This window comes from Taudactylus pleione, unplaced genomic scaffold (assembly GCF_031769625.1).
Source record: "Taudactylus pleione unplaced genomic scaffold, aTauple2 ptg000007l, whole genome shotgun sequence".
Taxonomy (NCBI): domain Eukaryota; kingdom Metazoa; phylum Chordata; class Amphibia; order Anura; family Myobatrachidae; genus Taudactylus; species Taudactylus pleione.
Window position 1 is genome coordinate 25415074 of NW_028284410.1, and position 16110 is coordinate 25431183.

The 16110-nt window shown below is 41.6% G+C and overlaps 1 protein-coding gene across 2 annotated transcripts in view; it reads right to left on the reverse strand.

Annotated features, from left to right (window-relative positions):
- Positions 1-16110, reverse strand: part of LOC148542997 (gap junction alpha-4 protein-like) — a 54497-nt gene that overhangs the window by 17530 nt on the left and 20857 nt on the right. Inside the window, exon 1 of one of the 2 annotated variants that reach the window (XM_088462658.1) lies at positions 3812-3893. The exons of the other annotated variant lie outside the window; for it this stretch is intronic. The gene's annotated coding sequence lies outside the window, so the exon portion shown is untranslated. Of the gene's footprint in view, positions 1-3811; positions 3894-16110 lie in introns of those variants that run through there. 2 annotated transcript variants of the gene reach the window in all.

The window sequence follows — 16110 nt, forward strand, 5'->3', positions numbered from 1 at the left end:
ACCGCACCACAATGCATTAGCACACCCAGTATTTCTTAAAGAGTGATCACATAGTGCATGCAGACACCCACCAGCCTGTTTTAAGATGCCCTATTGTGCAAGTCATGTCCAGGAAGTGTATGCAACCATCGGTACATCGGGTAACATCGGATGCTATCACAGCGCTTGAGGTTGACCATACTCTGCCGCAAGCACTGCGAGCACTTCAGTGTAAAAACAAGCCAGGTGACGTGTACTATGATGCTGTCTTTTAATTATGCACGGCTCTAAAATGCCATTGAGATGCTCAGGCACGTCTGCGTTTGCACCTCCACTCCCCCGTTTTTAATGACCAGCCCCTGTTACCACCTACAAACGGCTTCTCCTATCACTCACTCTGCTGGGCTGTCTATGCGTAGCGAGCAAATGCATTGTGAACTTTCGCTAAGGTATGCGCACTGCGATGCATACGCATGTGCACAATGCATACCATCGTCAGCAGCGAGAGTATGCATCTCAGCGAGCGGGTCTGAATGAGCTCCTAAATTCAAAGTGCTAAGTTCTCAGGCATTATCAGTCCTTCTTTTTAATAATTCTGTGGGAGAATTCAGAACTAACCACAACTATCCCTGATAAACATAGTAGAAAAAAGGATAGAGCACTCTCTGATGATAAAGTAACCAAAATGATAACTATCCCTGATAAACATAGTAAGAAAGAAAGGATAGAGCACTCTCAGATGATAAAGTAACCAAAATGATAACTTTAGAAATGTATTGAATCTGCATCATCTTAGGGATTGATGGTTTGTGGAGAACTGAGATAATAAATATCTAATAATAATTACTTTTCAATCACAAATGTATCTGCTTTAAATGCCAATATTGACGTTTGAGAGGTCACTCTCAACATCTCCACATTGCTGCATGGGTGATTCTAGAATATTCAAAAAATTCTTACCATCACTAAAGCTGGGCATATATGGTCCAATTATCGGCCCGATCAGTTGATAAACATCCGATCGGGCCGATAGTGCATGGCCACGATATCTGACAGATATTTTATCTGACAATGTATGCCCAGCATTAGACTATTATAATACTCTTACTAAGTAGCAGGGTAGGGGGAAGGGTTAGTGTGAGGGTTAGAGGTTAGAGTTAGGCACTACTGGAAGGGTTAGGTTAGGCAATAGGGGGAGGGCTAGGTTTAGGGTGCGGGGAATGGGAGGTTAGGTTTAGGTACTAGGGGGGGTTAGGTTCAGGGGAGGGAGGGTCAGGCTAGGGAGAGGGGGAAGATTTGGATACCTACCGACATGTGTCAGTATCCTAACCCTGTCGGGATGCCGGCATCAGGATTTTTACCAGCGGGATCCCGAGCACCGGCATCCCGTACCCATCCCCAATTTCACATCAGACATCAACCAGGTGACGTTTGCTAGAATGACAATAGTACTAGATATGGCTACAAAAATATTACTTTTAATCAGAGATGATGACACCACACAACTGCATAACTGTCATACTGTTTTATGTTTTATGATCATCCATTTCTACCACCTTTCCCAAATACAGTACAAGACAAGCTTTTAAAAGCTTATTAGCTCCGTGAGACACAAAACACTCGAAGATGACAATTATAGATAAGCAGCCAGGGGTGTATTCAGAGAGGAGGGGGCCCATGTGCATTCCCTGTCCGGGGTCCCCTCCTCACTCCCTGACAGCAGCAGTCTGTGCCTGGAGTCTACTGCGTCATTTTCCCAGCGATTTCCCAACTGCGCATGCGCAAAACACCTGGAAAATGGGCACTGCATTTTGTGTAGCGCTACTCTGGCCGGTGTGGGCTTCAGAGAGGGAAGTATAAAATAGTATGGGTGCAGGGTGTGTGGTGTAGGCTTATGTACACCGCACACCCTGCAACAATTATAGATACACCCCTGTAAGTAGCCATCATAATAGATTGTTATTATACTGTGCCACTTTGATACATTGTCCATCTTTTGGATGTATAAACTACTTAGCAATATTAAAGGTATACCGCTTTTAATTAGTAGGGTTAAATGAGTGATTACATTCTGAGCCTCGGTGTGTGTCTCATGTTCTATTGCTGAACTGCTAACCATTCACTACTTGTTTTGAAAACATTCTGTCTACTGACATAAGAGTATTTTTAAAGTTTCAGCCTTACAGCTTATATTTTATTTCTTCTTGTTTTTATGTTGCCTGCCATGTGATATCTTAATAAGGAGGACATATTCTAATTCTTAGTTGCAGCCTCTTCATGGTCTCGAAACTATGGTAATTTATTTAAAAAACTTTTCTTTTCATCTTTTTCTGGCCCCTCTACATCTGTCCTCTCTCTGTCTCTCCCTGTTACCATGGGGGATGTCTCTCCCTACTTCCATGGAGAAGACATTATCCAGAGATGCCCTGAAACAATGCAAAGGGACAGCCAAGTCTTCATGCAGCTTAACCTCAAAATAATGTAACAAATCTTGTTCAAATAAATATCTTATGTTTGCTGTCTACAGCATAAAATATACGTTTTAAATTGCCATTTGCTTGGCTGGATATTGCCAACGAAATATGATGAAATGCTACTACACCACTCATAGGGAGCTACCATTAAATGAATATATGTTTTCATTTGTAATAAATATGATACACACTTACGTCCAATATAATCTTATATTTTCTACGTTTATATATTATATTGTAAATAGACTTAACTTTGGATAGTTTATCTACATTGTGTATATATTAGTTTCCATATGGCTCAAATTGGGATATTTTAGCAGCGCTATATAATATTAGCCAAATAACAACAGTCAGTTTCACTTTACAAAACAATAAATCGGATGAAAGATCGAAACATGAAATTGCTCTCTATCAGGAAACTTCATTTATATGTTAAAAGGGTGCAGAACAAAGAAGTTAATCCCCCCCTCAAAAAAATAAAAATAAAATAATAATTAAAGAAACTAATCTATCCTTGTTTATATGTGGATTGAGCAGTTTCTATGATTAAAGTACTTGTTTTTAAAATGCTGGGAAATTGTTACTTATTGGAATGTTTATAACTATCTTGTAAATTGTTTTAATTATATATCAGTTGTTTAATTTAATTCAAATTCCTCAATGCTATATTTAAGTACATGTGTTTCTGATACCGGATAACTTAGTTTGAAAACACTTTGTATGACAGTTTATGTAACATTTTTTAAAAAACAAACATTTTAGCTACTGATGTTACTACATATGATTCCACACTTTAAAATTAGCCTCAATCAATATTGCTGATGTCATTACACTTGCATCTATCCATAGTTTAGATATATATGATTGTGCCTGAATTAAGTTTATACTCTTATTATTCATACTAAAGGCACACAAAAGTATATTTAAGCTTATAGATTATTGATTCTGGCTTCAAACGAAAACTGCTCTATAGCTGTTAAAACATACATATGAAAATAAAGTTGTTTCCTATGAACTATCTTAAAATTATAAAAGGACCTAAGGGTCTAACATAGTTATCTGTTGTTACTCTTTAAAAATAGACAAAAATGTACTTAAAACTATTTTTATAATATCATAGATCAATATATATATATATATATATATATATATATATATAGATAGATAGATAGATAGATAGATAGATATACTATAGTACTTAGTGTTACTGTTGGGAAGATACAGTCTTTGCAAACATGTCACAGTTGCTTATATTATTTTAACAGAATGCAGACTCTCTGAATAAGTGCTAGTTGCTGCCTCACTACACAGCACTGTGCAGTCTATCAGCTTGTTAATAGGGAGTGGGACTTACTCACCTTAGGTTTGATGTTTGCAGCCTTGAGAAAGAACAAGTAGTTTGTTGTAAAGGATTCTAAAACCAGATAGATGTTATACAGATTTACTGTAGTGCAAGCATATCAGGATGCTGAGAGGAGGAGCAGGGAGAACAGGACAGGATATGATTTAACTCATTGTCTGTAAGACAAAACTGAAAAAAGAATTGGAGTCTCTAGAGTGAACACCACTCTCAACTTTACCTCCATTATAAGGAGTAAATTTACTAAGAATTGTGGGCCTAATTCACTACCCTACGAAACTCCGATTATGCATGCAATTGGGCGATTGTTGCATTCTGCGTATGCATTGCAGTGTGCGAACTAGCCACTGCGATCGGGACTGCGTTGGTGATGGGGGTGGGGGGGAGTGGATGGTCGGGTGCAGGTGTGCCAGTGCGTTTCAACGGTGTTGCAGGGGCATGCATAAATTATCCACCGCGGTGGCCTATGCAATCTGAGGCCTAATAGAAATTGCTAACTTCCATGCACACTGAGTAAGGTCAGGGCTTGTGCAAGTGTGTGTGAGGCTGTGATGGTACTCGATTGTACCAATGGTTTTGCAGCCTTGCTAAACATTATGGATGTGTAAGGTAAGGTGGGCATCCTTATGTAGTGCTGCGTATAGCATTGCGATCACAATGAATAAGCATAATATCACTGTAAGCTCTGCCAGTATTCGGGAGAGTTTGGAAAACTTAAACTCGGAAATTTAATTAGAATCGAGTTTGGGTGAATAAAATTTTTCGATGGTGAATGATATCAAATTTTCTCTGGCGAGTTCCCTGTGTCTGACTGCAGCCAAACATACCAGAACATACAGCCTGCATAGATCAGTGAGATACGTCCAGGCTGCATGTGTGATTGTGTGTACATTTTTTTTTTTTTTAAAAGTAGAAAAAAAAAAATGATATTGGGTTCCCCCCCAAAAGCATAACCAGCCCCAGGCTCCTAAGCCAGTCCTGGTTCTGAAAATTTGGCAGACAAAATTTGTAGGGGTACCTCGTATTTTATGAACCAACACTGGGCTCTGTGAGCTGATCCTGGTTTAAAAAAAACAACAGAGAAACATGGCATGGGAATCCCCTTATTTGTAAAACCAGCACCGGACTCAGACTAGCCGGAATGTAATGCCACTGCCCGGAGACCCTTTCACCGGGTCACCCCTTTCAAAGCATTAATACCCCAAACTAGACAGCCCAGGCTGGGGATCCCAGGGGAGGTGAAGACCCCCCAATAAAGGGGTCCCCCTATCCTGAGCAGCCCAGGTCTGGACCAAAGCCCCTGGGCTCTTCCCTGCACCCTTGGCCAGTGGGTACAGGGTTAATAGTGATAATATTTAATGTGTACTATTGTTTTTTTTACAGTGGGACTACAGGTACCAGCTTGCCTGCCCTATGGCACTTGTGGAACTACAAGTGCCAGCAGGCGGCCGGCACCTCACTGTAAAAAACAGTAAAAAAAAAAAAAAAAGACAGTACACACATCATAGAATGTATATTTATTACACACACTATATACACATATACACATACATACTTACCTTGGCCCTGATGATCAGCCTCATCTCCATTTGAAATCTCTGGTTATCCCTAAAAAAACTTACCTAGCTCCTGGCCCATGTCGGTCCTCTTCTCCAGTAGAGCCCCGGCCATAACATACCGAAATAACGCAGACCATTTGGACAGTGAAGAGATGTACTGTATGTGTTTCCACATACTTCTCTTCTCCAGTAAATGATGGAGACCTCATGTGTTCCGTCATTTTCCAGGCTGCCAGCCAATCAGAGGCCGCTCTAGAATAAGTGGCAGCTGATTGGCTGTGAGCCGCCTGGCTGTTGATTCCCGAGTTGTCTTGTAGCTAATGAGAATTCTCTCCTGAGTTTGACGTTAGTAAATTTACGAGTTGCAAACATGGCAAAACTCTCCAGAGAAAGCTAACTTGATTCTTAGTAAATTTACCCCTAAGAATGTTAACCTAATAAATATAGTTTAATTTGTTTACTACAAAAAACATTGGTATTTGTGTCTAGAACAGAGGTTCCCAAACACTTTCCTTAAGGCACCCCAACAGTTCAGGTTTTAGAGAGATCCATGGTTGAGCACAGGTGGTTAAATCAAATTGACTGAGGTACTAATAAAGTCACATGTGGTCAAGCATGGATATCCTTAAAACCTGGACTGTTAGGGTGCCTCAAGGACCAAGTCTAGAATATAGTGCTCACATATAAACTGACTTCACTGGTTTACACTGCAATACAAAGTAGGCATGTAAAAATAAAGCAGATGAATATGAAAAAGTTTTTGAGGGAGAAGGTAGATTCTTAGTTCCACAACTTTGTCCAGAGAATTGATCTTTGGGGGAATATTTATTAAATGGTTGTTGCATTTTAGGGCAGTTTTCCAGAGTTTTTACAATCTGTTGACTTTCTAAAGTTCAAACTGTTGGGAAACCTCAGAAAAAAAAACACACTTTAGAATACAATCGAACACTGGTTTACCATCTATGTTATTAATATTACAAGTATGGAAACTCCATATTTACTAAGCGTAAGTTTTTAGTAGCTGAGGAAAACTGGTGTCAAAACTGGCCAAATAATTGCCTAGCAACTGAGAGGTGAGTTTGTGTGTCAAAATACATTCTACTGCTACATCATGATGACTAAAGAAAGGTAAATAAACGTGCAATTCTGTGCCAATTGCGCTACAAGTGTGTGCACGCATCGTGTCATGCGATTAACCACAGTAACATAAGCTAAAGTACGCTATGGCACCATTCCTATGGAGTCGCTGGTGCAATTGCAGTGCGTGCATCGGCTCACGGGTGCACTCCTTGTGCCATGCGTGGCACATATACATCCCCTTGATATTTGTTTCTGGTTTTCAGACTTTGTCTAAGGTGACCTTGGTGTATGGTTTTCTTGTCCAGTTTGCTAACACACATCTATAACTATAATTAACTTTTCGTAGTCAAATCATCACACAAGTTTATGCAAAAAATATTTATTGATAGTTCAAAACATCATGACCAGTATTTGGGTAAATGTATTAACTTGGCCAGGGTCAGCTTGTCGGCTCTATTGTCTTATGGAAGAATGCCAAAGGTGGCCCAATCAGGGGTAAGAAATAAATCTAAAAATCAGGATGTGATTCTCCAGATCTGATATTCAAAAGTGTTTAATGGGAATGCATCCCCAGATACAATGAAAGATATCCACCCTATGAGAGGACTATTTCAGACAGGAATGATTAGCGGAGAGGTAAAGGATAAGGAGATAAATATTCCTGATGGTACATATTTAAAAACATATTTAGCGTACATGCCATTGCGAATATCTGAAAGTAATTGCTCCAGGCATTGCACTAAACCTGCTTTAGTCTCTCCAAAGTCAAGGGTTTCTTTCAAAAAGGTATAATGTTTAAGGATAGCCTTATGCCAGGCCATAGACAGCCGGCCAGGGCCCCAGAACTATTGAGGGGGTGTGGCCTAATCACAGGTGGTGTGGCCATGCCCCGTATAATTTTTTTTTTTAAATCCTATTTGCAGCACCGCGTAGTGGAGCTTCATGCTGGGGAGGAGGGAGCCCTGAGCCCTTCAGTCTGGCGCAAAACGAGGGGGGGCACAATCAGTGTGATCGCTCCCCCCCACAGGCAGAGGAGAGGAGACTGCTGCTGCTGTTCAGCTGCAGCAGTGAGCTGTCTCCCACTGCAGCCCAGCACACAGCAGCATGTGCTGGGCTGCTGACAGGTAAGAGGGAGGGAGAAAGGGGGGGGGCAGTGTCAGACCCGGGCCCCCTGCCGAGTCCCTCCAAAAGCCTGGGACCAGGTAATTAGTAGTAATTAGTTCAGCACTTGGGGAAATACCTGCTGCAAGGAGGTATTTGTCCATCTACCAGTATAGTAAATTAAATTCTGAAGGCAACGCAGCTGTGCTACTTTACTGTAAAAGCCCACATTTGGCAAATTAATTCTGCCATGATGCTAAGATTGTTGTAACTCAGGGCCTGATTCAGCAAGAAACGCAAGGGAGAGAACGCACGCACTCGACCGATATTTTTGCACTGCGCAAGCATATGCATCGCACTACACGTGCGCAAACTAGCCAGTGCGGTCAGGTAAGGGTATGCAGACTACACTCAGTATGTATGCAGACCCTTCCGATATTGACAGGAAGTGCCATTTGTGGGTGGTGACAGGGGGTGCTTGGGCGAACGCAGGCATGCCTGTACGTTGGGACGCCGTTATAGGGGCATGCATAATTAATGCAGTGCAGCAGCATAAGCATGCGCAGGTCATCCTCTATTGTGCGTCTGGGTCCGATGGTTCTTGATGTTACCGATGTTTGCGCTATCCTGCATATTGATTGAACATTGAGTAAAGGGAGATGGATGGCATTGTGTAGTTCTGGGCATCTGCATCTTATGCTGCGGTTGCCGTGCGTATGCATTGATTAGCATATACACGCAGTGGCCGAGTGCGTGCGTTCTCTCCCTTGGGTTCCTTGCTGAATCAGGTCCTCAATGAGGTTCGTTCTGGGGGTTAGATTTACTAAAACTTCTACAACTGAAAATTGGTAGTGTTGCTTATAACAGCAAAGATTGTGTCTATCATTTTCTAGGATGCATTAGAGCACAGGTTCTCAAACTCGGTCCTCAGGGTCCCAAACTGTGAATGTTTTCCATGTCTCCTCACAGAATCACAAGTGAAACAATTAGCTCCACCTGTGGATCTTTTCAAATGTCTCAGTGAGTAATGAACACACCTGTGCACCTGCTGGGTGACCTGGAAAACGTGACCTGTGTGGGGTCCTGAGGACCGAGCTTGAGAACCTCTGTATTAGAGAAATGATAGCTATAATCTGAATGATTGCTATGGGTGACACCACCACTTGTCTGTTTTAGAAGCTTTAGGTTTGTTATACCAAAGACATTTTTGGAGAATATCCTATGTTTTCTGAACTGTCCATGCAGGTCAAGAGGAGCTGGAAGAAAGGGATACAGTAGTTTTAAAAATGTCATTATTATGATGAGATTTGCCCTACTCTAGTAGGAGACATAGAGAAATCCCCAACAAGCCATTTTCCTGTGACTATGCAGAATCAGTTTAGTAATATAAAAATGGCAATAATAAGCTATATTTTGGGTATCCAGAAGCATTATATAGCTTTTGGTGCCTATGAAATCATTGTGTCAATAGACCAAGACAATAGGACCTTGCTCAGTTTAGCAACTGTTACCGATGCCTCAGTGGTATTAATGTGGAGCCTTGCTTTTTGGACAGTCTCTGTTCCCATGACTAGAACAGCGAGGCATTGTAGGAGAGACTCAAAGACAACAGATTGCCTTGGATGCCCAGCGTTGGCTTCAACTTCAGAGTGTGGTGCAATCGGTGGTCGGTCTGTCACGGGATTGGTTGTGGCTGCGGCTGTCAGAGCACCTGTCCCATCCCTTTCTGCTACATAACCTATAGTGGGACATGCACTCTGATTGCTCTCCACTCTCTTGTTATTGCAGGGGCAAATACAGGATTTCTAGAGGTGGATTTCCAGATGCTTGATTTTAGAGCAAATGTCAGTTCATGAGAGGGCATATTCAGCTCTTAACAAGCTTGAGTTGATTGTTATAGATGGTCTATAGTAGGGGTGGGGAACCCCTACTATATATGATATATATAACATTATTCACGGGCCTGGTGCAGGGCACCCCCCTGTGTGATGTCACAAGGGGGCAGCGCCACAATTGCTGATGATTACAGCAAAGCCAGGAGTATCCTGAGGGCAGCTGTGTGACCGTCTGAAGCATTCAAAGGATGCTCCAGGTGGCACTGCTGCATAGATTCTGGCTGCAGGGCCCCATTCTAGACATTCTGCTAGCCAGATGAGGATAGCAGGAAAAAGCTCAGAGGGCCAGACAAAATGATTCTGAGGGCCTTATACGGCCCCCGGGCAGGAGGTTCCCCATCCCTGGTCTATAGTATAGGCTATAGGCAGGGGCGTCTTAAGAGCGGAGGGGGCCCGTGTGCACTCCCCGTGCGAGGCCCCCTCCTCTCTCCCTGGTGGCTGGCAGCCAACTGACGTGGCTGGCCAGCCACTGGAGCTTTAGTAGACTCCTGGCATTAGAGTGTGCCCGGAGTCTATTGCGCATGCGCAGAACACCGGAAACATGGCAGTGGCGGCCATTTTTCCGGTGCTCTGAGCAGCGCTGACACCCGATGCGGGACCACAGACAGGCAAGTTTAAAAAAATATGGGTGCAGGGTGTGTGGTGCGGGGCCCCCCTGGACTCGAGGGCCCGTGTGCCCCGCTCACACTGCATCCATTATAGATACACCACTAGCAGTAGGGGAGAATGTCTAAAAAACAAACTTTCTCTATCAAACATATTCATCTCATATAAATAATACAAAAGGGCGGGAAAAGGATAAACATCCCATAATAAATATACATGCATAATATAACCAGTAGGATACAGAACTGAGATTTTTAAGCATGATTTCTCCCACCTAAGGGTATATTTACGAAGTGTCGGGTTGTAAAACCCAACACTTCTGTGTGTGTTTAAGCTCGATATTTAAAAGGGCATTGCTTTTACCAGCCGTGTCTTGCTATTAAAAGCACTACTCTTTTAAATATCAGGCATAAACACGAACAGAAGTATTGGGTTTTTGCAACCTGACACTTTATAATTAAAACACCAGATAAGATGCCTTGCTAGCAATTGCTCTCTGGTCTCTATAGTCTGGTGTGCTGATTAAATGCCCAGATCCACACACAGCACAGACTTGGTAGGAAAATGTGCTGCCATTGTGCTTGCTCAACAGCACTGTTCTGTCCTTTATACTGCATGTTGTGGCTGCAGTGAAATAATATTGTTTCATGTAGTACTGCTGTTGTGGTCATGATTTGAGCTGCTAGCTAGGGAGTTTTCGGGCAACTGGAAACCCCCCTGCATTTGTGTATATACTGGACCCTCAAATTCTGATGATGTGAAGACCGTAAGGTGTCTCTCCCTTGTTTGCTCTTTTACTTTACTGCCCCCATTTACTTTTTCTAGTGTTTCCACCCAATCCACAATCTTTGCCCTGCTTTTTCCACCCCCTTCACCCTTTATTGTTTCTCTTTCATAACTTATAATAGTGGTTATACCCTACTGGAGTGTCTGGTGATGCACACTGCCTACCCTTGTTGTGTCCCCGTATCTTACTGGGACTTGTTACCTGTTTGACCAGCATCCTTGTCAGTAGCTGTGTTCTACTTCAGATCTACAGCTTTTTGCTGATACCACTACTTGATAACTCTGTGGCAGAGGTTGGCTGTGGCATAGGCTATGCAGTTGAAATGCCGACCGCCGGCTTTTTGATTGTCAAAACACGGCAGGATACTAATGACAGGTGTCGAAATCCCGACGCCTGTCATTAGACCTTACTTTCGGAGCCAGACGCCCGGCATACCAAACGAAGGTAAGCCGGGCGCTGGGTGAGGACAGCCGCGGTGTGGGGTTCAGGGCTCACGGGGGTGACTTAGGGTTAGGAACCCCCCTGGCAGGGTTAGGGTAGGGGAAGGGGGCGTTAGCATTAGGCACACCCGGGAGGGAGTTTAGGAACCCCCCCCCCCGAGTCTTAGGTTTAGGGTGCGGGGAAGGGGGGTTACTATTAGGCACCCCTAAAGGAGGGTTAGAGTTAGAGGGGGGGGAAGAGGGTTAGCAATAGTTAAAATACTTACCTTTGGGATTTTCCGGGATGCCGGTTTCCTACTGTCAGGATTTGAACCATCGGACATAGGTCCGGCGGTCATTCATACCGATCCCGTGGCATAGTCCTTCCCCCACACACACTTTTTTCCTTTCTTTCTGTCCTCCCCTGGCCCATAGTTCCCTCTGAACTTATTTAATAAACTCCTTGGACAGTCCTCTTTATTAGTGACTATATCAGTGCTTATAATTAGGATTCTTTTTTTACCTGGATTGTGACCCTTCTTCGTTGGAGACCATACCCCTGAAAGAGCTTAGAGTTAGGTTTGCATATTTTGTCCTTGGTTTTACTTGTTTTCACAAACATAAATGTACTACTGCCGATATCAGACTATTTTTCTATTAATAGCCGAGCTCCCAGCAGTGGAGTTACCGCTATTCCCTTTATCTGGAATGTGACATTGTATTTACACACTATTCTGTACTGCGCGCTAGGTGTAACACATTGTGCATTGAACTGACATTCTCCTTGCCTAGAATTTTGCCAGCGCACAATCATACAGTTATTAGAGTAGGTGAAAGGTACGCTAACTCAACTTTGCTCTTTGTTCTTTTTTTCAGTGTCAAATAATATTTATTTTCCGGTTTAGTCTGCCACCTGGTGGCTAATTCCTAATATTTTGATTTTACTTGCAACGTACTGTTAATCATGCCTCACCAATTTAATTGGATACTGATGGATACCTGAAACGTCAAAAAAAACCCTCCTCCTCCCCTGGCAGCCAAAGAGTTTTCTGATGATATGACACCTCTGGGAGAAGCATTTTGAGGATCTTTAAAAGTGTTTAGAAGTAGCCCTGAATTATATAGATTCCAATGCATCTCATTTTATAGCCTAAAGCTGGCCACACACTAGACCAACTTACATCCAACCAGCCAACTTGTTGATTGGTTGGAATGAAAATCTGGTAAGGTACGGGAGTAAATGATGATCAGCAACTTGCTCCTAAATGCCAGAAAACAGATGAAAATGGTCGTCAGACAAGTTTGTTAAATGTTTGATCTAAACAATTTGTTCAAATGACAGTTTTTGTTCATTTCTGGCATTTGGGAGCAAATTGCTGATCATCATTTACTCCCGTACCTTACCAGATTTTCATTCCAACAACTCAACAAGTTGGCTGGTTGGATGTAAGTTGGTCTAGTGTGTGGCCAGCTTAAGAAACCAGAATGAGTAATACTGAAGATCAGCTCACAGCTGCCAAACTGGTATTGATTCTCAATCTAGAGCATTTCAACAACTCCAAGATAAAAGGTGATAACACTGATATGATGCAGAATGAAAGGGCACTAATTGCCTACTTTTGAAAAAGCATTTCAGGGAGATTGTGAAAGCAACACCTATGAGTGTGGCGGTGAAGTGGGCGTGTACTGCTACATCTGAGAGGCGTGTCATATAACTGACTTACATCCAAATGTAAATGAGCCCCAAAGCAGTTAGTAAGAGCTAGTTGTTTATGAAAACACACTGATATTTCTCACAAAATGTATGTAGTCATAGGGATCATTGTGCCTTATAACCAATGCAGGGAAATTATACTAATGATTCCATTTGAATATATATATATGTTTTTATTAATATAGCAGATTCATAATGGGGTAAGGTGCAATCAGGGAGATTGCTGGACTCTTCAAGGAGACAGGGAGATTACTACTATTTCAGGGAGCCTCCAGACAATCCGGGAGAGTTGGCAAGTATGGCACATAGGTTAGGTCCAGAGAGAGAGGTGGTCATTGCTAAATTTTTAGATTACGGTACAAAAGAAAAAAAATCTGACGGCCTATCGTAGATCTCAAAATCCTTTGATCAAAGATAACAGGATTCTCTTATTTCAGAATTTCTCCACAACAATATCTGAAAAATACAAAGAGTTTTCTGAGTTATGTATCTTTTTGCATAATAGAGAAACCAGATTTGTCTTTTTATCTGCAAGTGGTGGAGAATTGGCATACACATCTTTGTATTGATCCGCCTGAAGGCCCATTTTATTAGTCCTAGGTCATCCAATAGAATCCCGAAGCAATGAAAACTACACAGTCATTCTCAATAACAAGTTGTGCTCCACTGTTTGACATCCATTTTGTGCTGTAATGGGTGTTTGACTGTCAAGGAACTTCTGTCTTTGTAATTTTCAAGTAGTTACTTGTCCCTAAGTTTACTGTTCACTTCTTCTTTAAATTCTATACTGGACTTATGATTACTAGTGCTAGTATTAGAAGATGGTGCCCGCTTCTTTACTGGTTATTTTGCGCAAATTTAAAAATTACGGTACATGTATGAGGTTTTGCATTATAACAACTTTATTTTTAAAATGTCTGTTATTGTTCTGATATTTTTATTTCAAGCAGTTCATGCCTTTTTTTTTTCTTTTTAATGTCATTATAACTAGAGTTGTATGCTTACCCCAGTGTTTTAGTATTGGTTCTAATTCATCGTCGTGCTTTGGTTTTGGATCTATATTGTCTTTAAAAATGATAAAAAAAGCGAAATTCACATAATTAGAGCCGGTTTTTGTTCCTACAGTATTATTAATATAGTTGTGCTGGTCCAATTCTCAGAGAACTGACAACAACCGAATTTAGGGGTTACGAGTCGAACAGAGTTCGAAATCACTTTGGGGTACAGAGTCGAATCGAGTCCCGGTTCCGATCTTCCCACGGTTTGTAATTTGGATTTAAAAACCAAACTTGGGTTTTGGATTGTATGCCAACAGCTCAACATGATGTCATTTTAGCTGTTTTTATTTTTTTGTAAAAAAAAAAATTAAAAAATACAGACCCAAAACCAAAACACGAGGGTGGTTTTGCAAAACAGAAACCAAAACACAAAGATGAATCAGGATCCACAACCAAAACAAATACAGCACACATCTCATTAATCTCAACACTAATTTCCAGTAATTTCCAGTCAATTTTGGCCACCTCAAAGCTCACAATATTGTTTTCACTTTTCACCAATATAGGCCAAAGGCTGCAGCGAGCTGGCTGGCTGAAGTAAGTGATTGAAACTGCTGTGCATTAGAGTAGCGCTCAAAGAATATAGGACATCTAGGAAACGTTGCCACAAAGCAGGGGCAGACAGGATGGCAGTTTAATAAATTATAAAAAAAAATGTTTGTCATTATGATAAAAGACAGTCATCTATACCCCAAACAGCGCATAATGCAATGAAAAGATTTGCAAGATGGAATTGTCCTTGGGCTCTCTCACCCACCTTATGTTGTATATTAAAACAGGACTTGCACAGTTTAACAAACCAATCACTTCAGCAACAGGGACTTCCACTTTTGTGGCTGAAGTGGTTGGTTTGTTTGGGTCCACACAAAACAAGTTAGAAATGGGTTTAAGGCAGCTAAAAATGTTGTTAATGATTGGCTTAAGGCAGCTAACAGTGCCGTCAATTAATTCTTCTCTACAGTGGCAATATGTCTTCATTGTTATCCTCCGCAGCCTCATCTGTGTTATCTTCACACATTATTAACTCATCCCCACTGGAATCCACCATTACAGAAGTCTATGTACTTTGATATTTTTGGTAGTAAAAGTCTTCCTCGTGGAATTTATAGTTCATTTTGATGAACATCATCTTTTTCAAATTTCTTACGCTGATCACTGACAAGTTCCCGGCTGGGCTGAAACTCTTTCAGAGTACACACTGGAGGGTGGGCAGCAAAGAGAGTTTGTACAAGGCCTCCAAATTGCCTTTTTTCTTTCCAGTAGTCAAAAGGAATGTCTGACATGTCTATTTGTACACGGTCATTAAAATAATCCTCCACTATTCTATAGATGGTAACTGTATCAGATTGCATTACAATAGAGGTGTATCAACTTTTGGGCAACTCTTTTAGATATGCCCAGATGTCAAAATGTTTGTTGACTCATCTGCATCACCAGTGGGTTTCTTAAGAAAGCTCAGTTTTTTCCTGGCAGAAGCAGTTGCTGGAGAAACTGAAGGAGATGTTGTCGTGTCACGTGCCACTATAACTTACTCACAAGGAGCTCTTTGCATCTCTTGAGATGTGTGTCAGTTGGAAAAAAGACATGACATACAACTTAAACCTAGGATCAAGCATGGTCGCCAAAATGTAGTGATCCAATTTCAAGATATTGATAACCCTTGGATCTTAGCAAAGCGAATAAAAGGACTTGATCTACAAGTCCAACAAACTTTGCAAAACCCTTTTTGTTTCATCTGCTCCTTCAGTTTCTTGAGCTACTTTTTCAAAAGTCTAATTAGGGGAATCACCTGGCTCAAGTATTCTCTACTATGCTGGACTAAGGTACATTCCCCTCCTCTCCCTATGTCAGGGCTTATTGTATAAGTTTGGATGGCTTGATGATGTTCCTCCATTTCCTGAAACATAAAAGAGTTATTACCTCTTGCTTCAGTTGGTGGCATGGGAAATTAAACTGTTCTTGTAGCCACTTCAATCTTCTACATGCAGTTGCTGAATGGCAAAAATGTCCCAACATTTTTTTGACACAGACAGCATCTCCTTCTTATCACAGGCAAGAACTGCTTCCATTAATGCCAA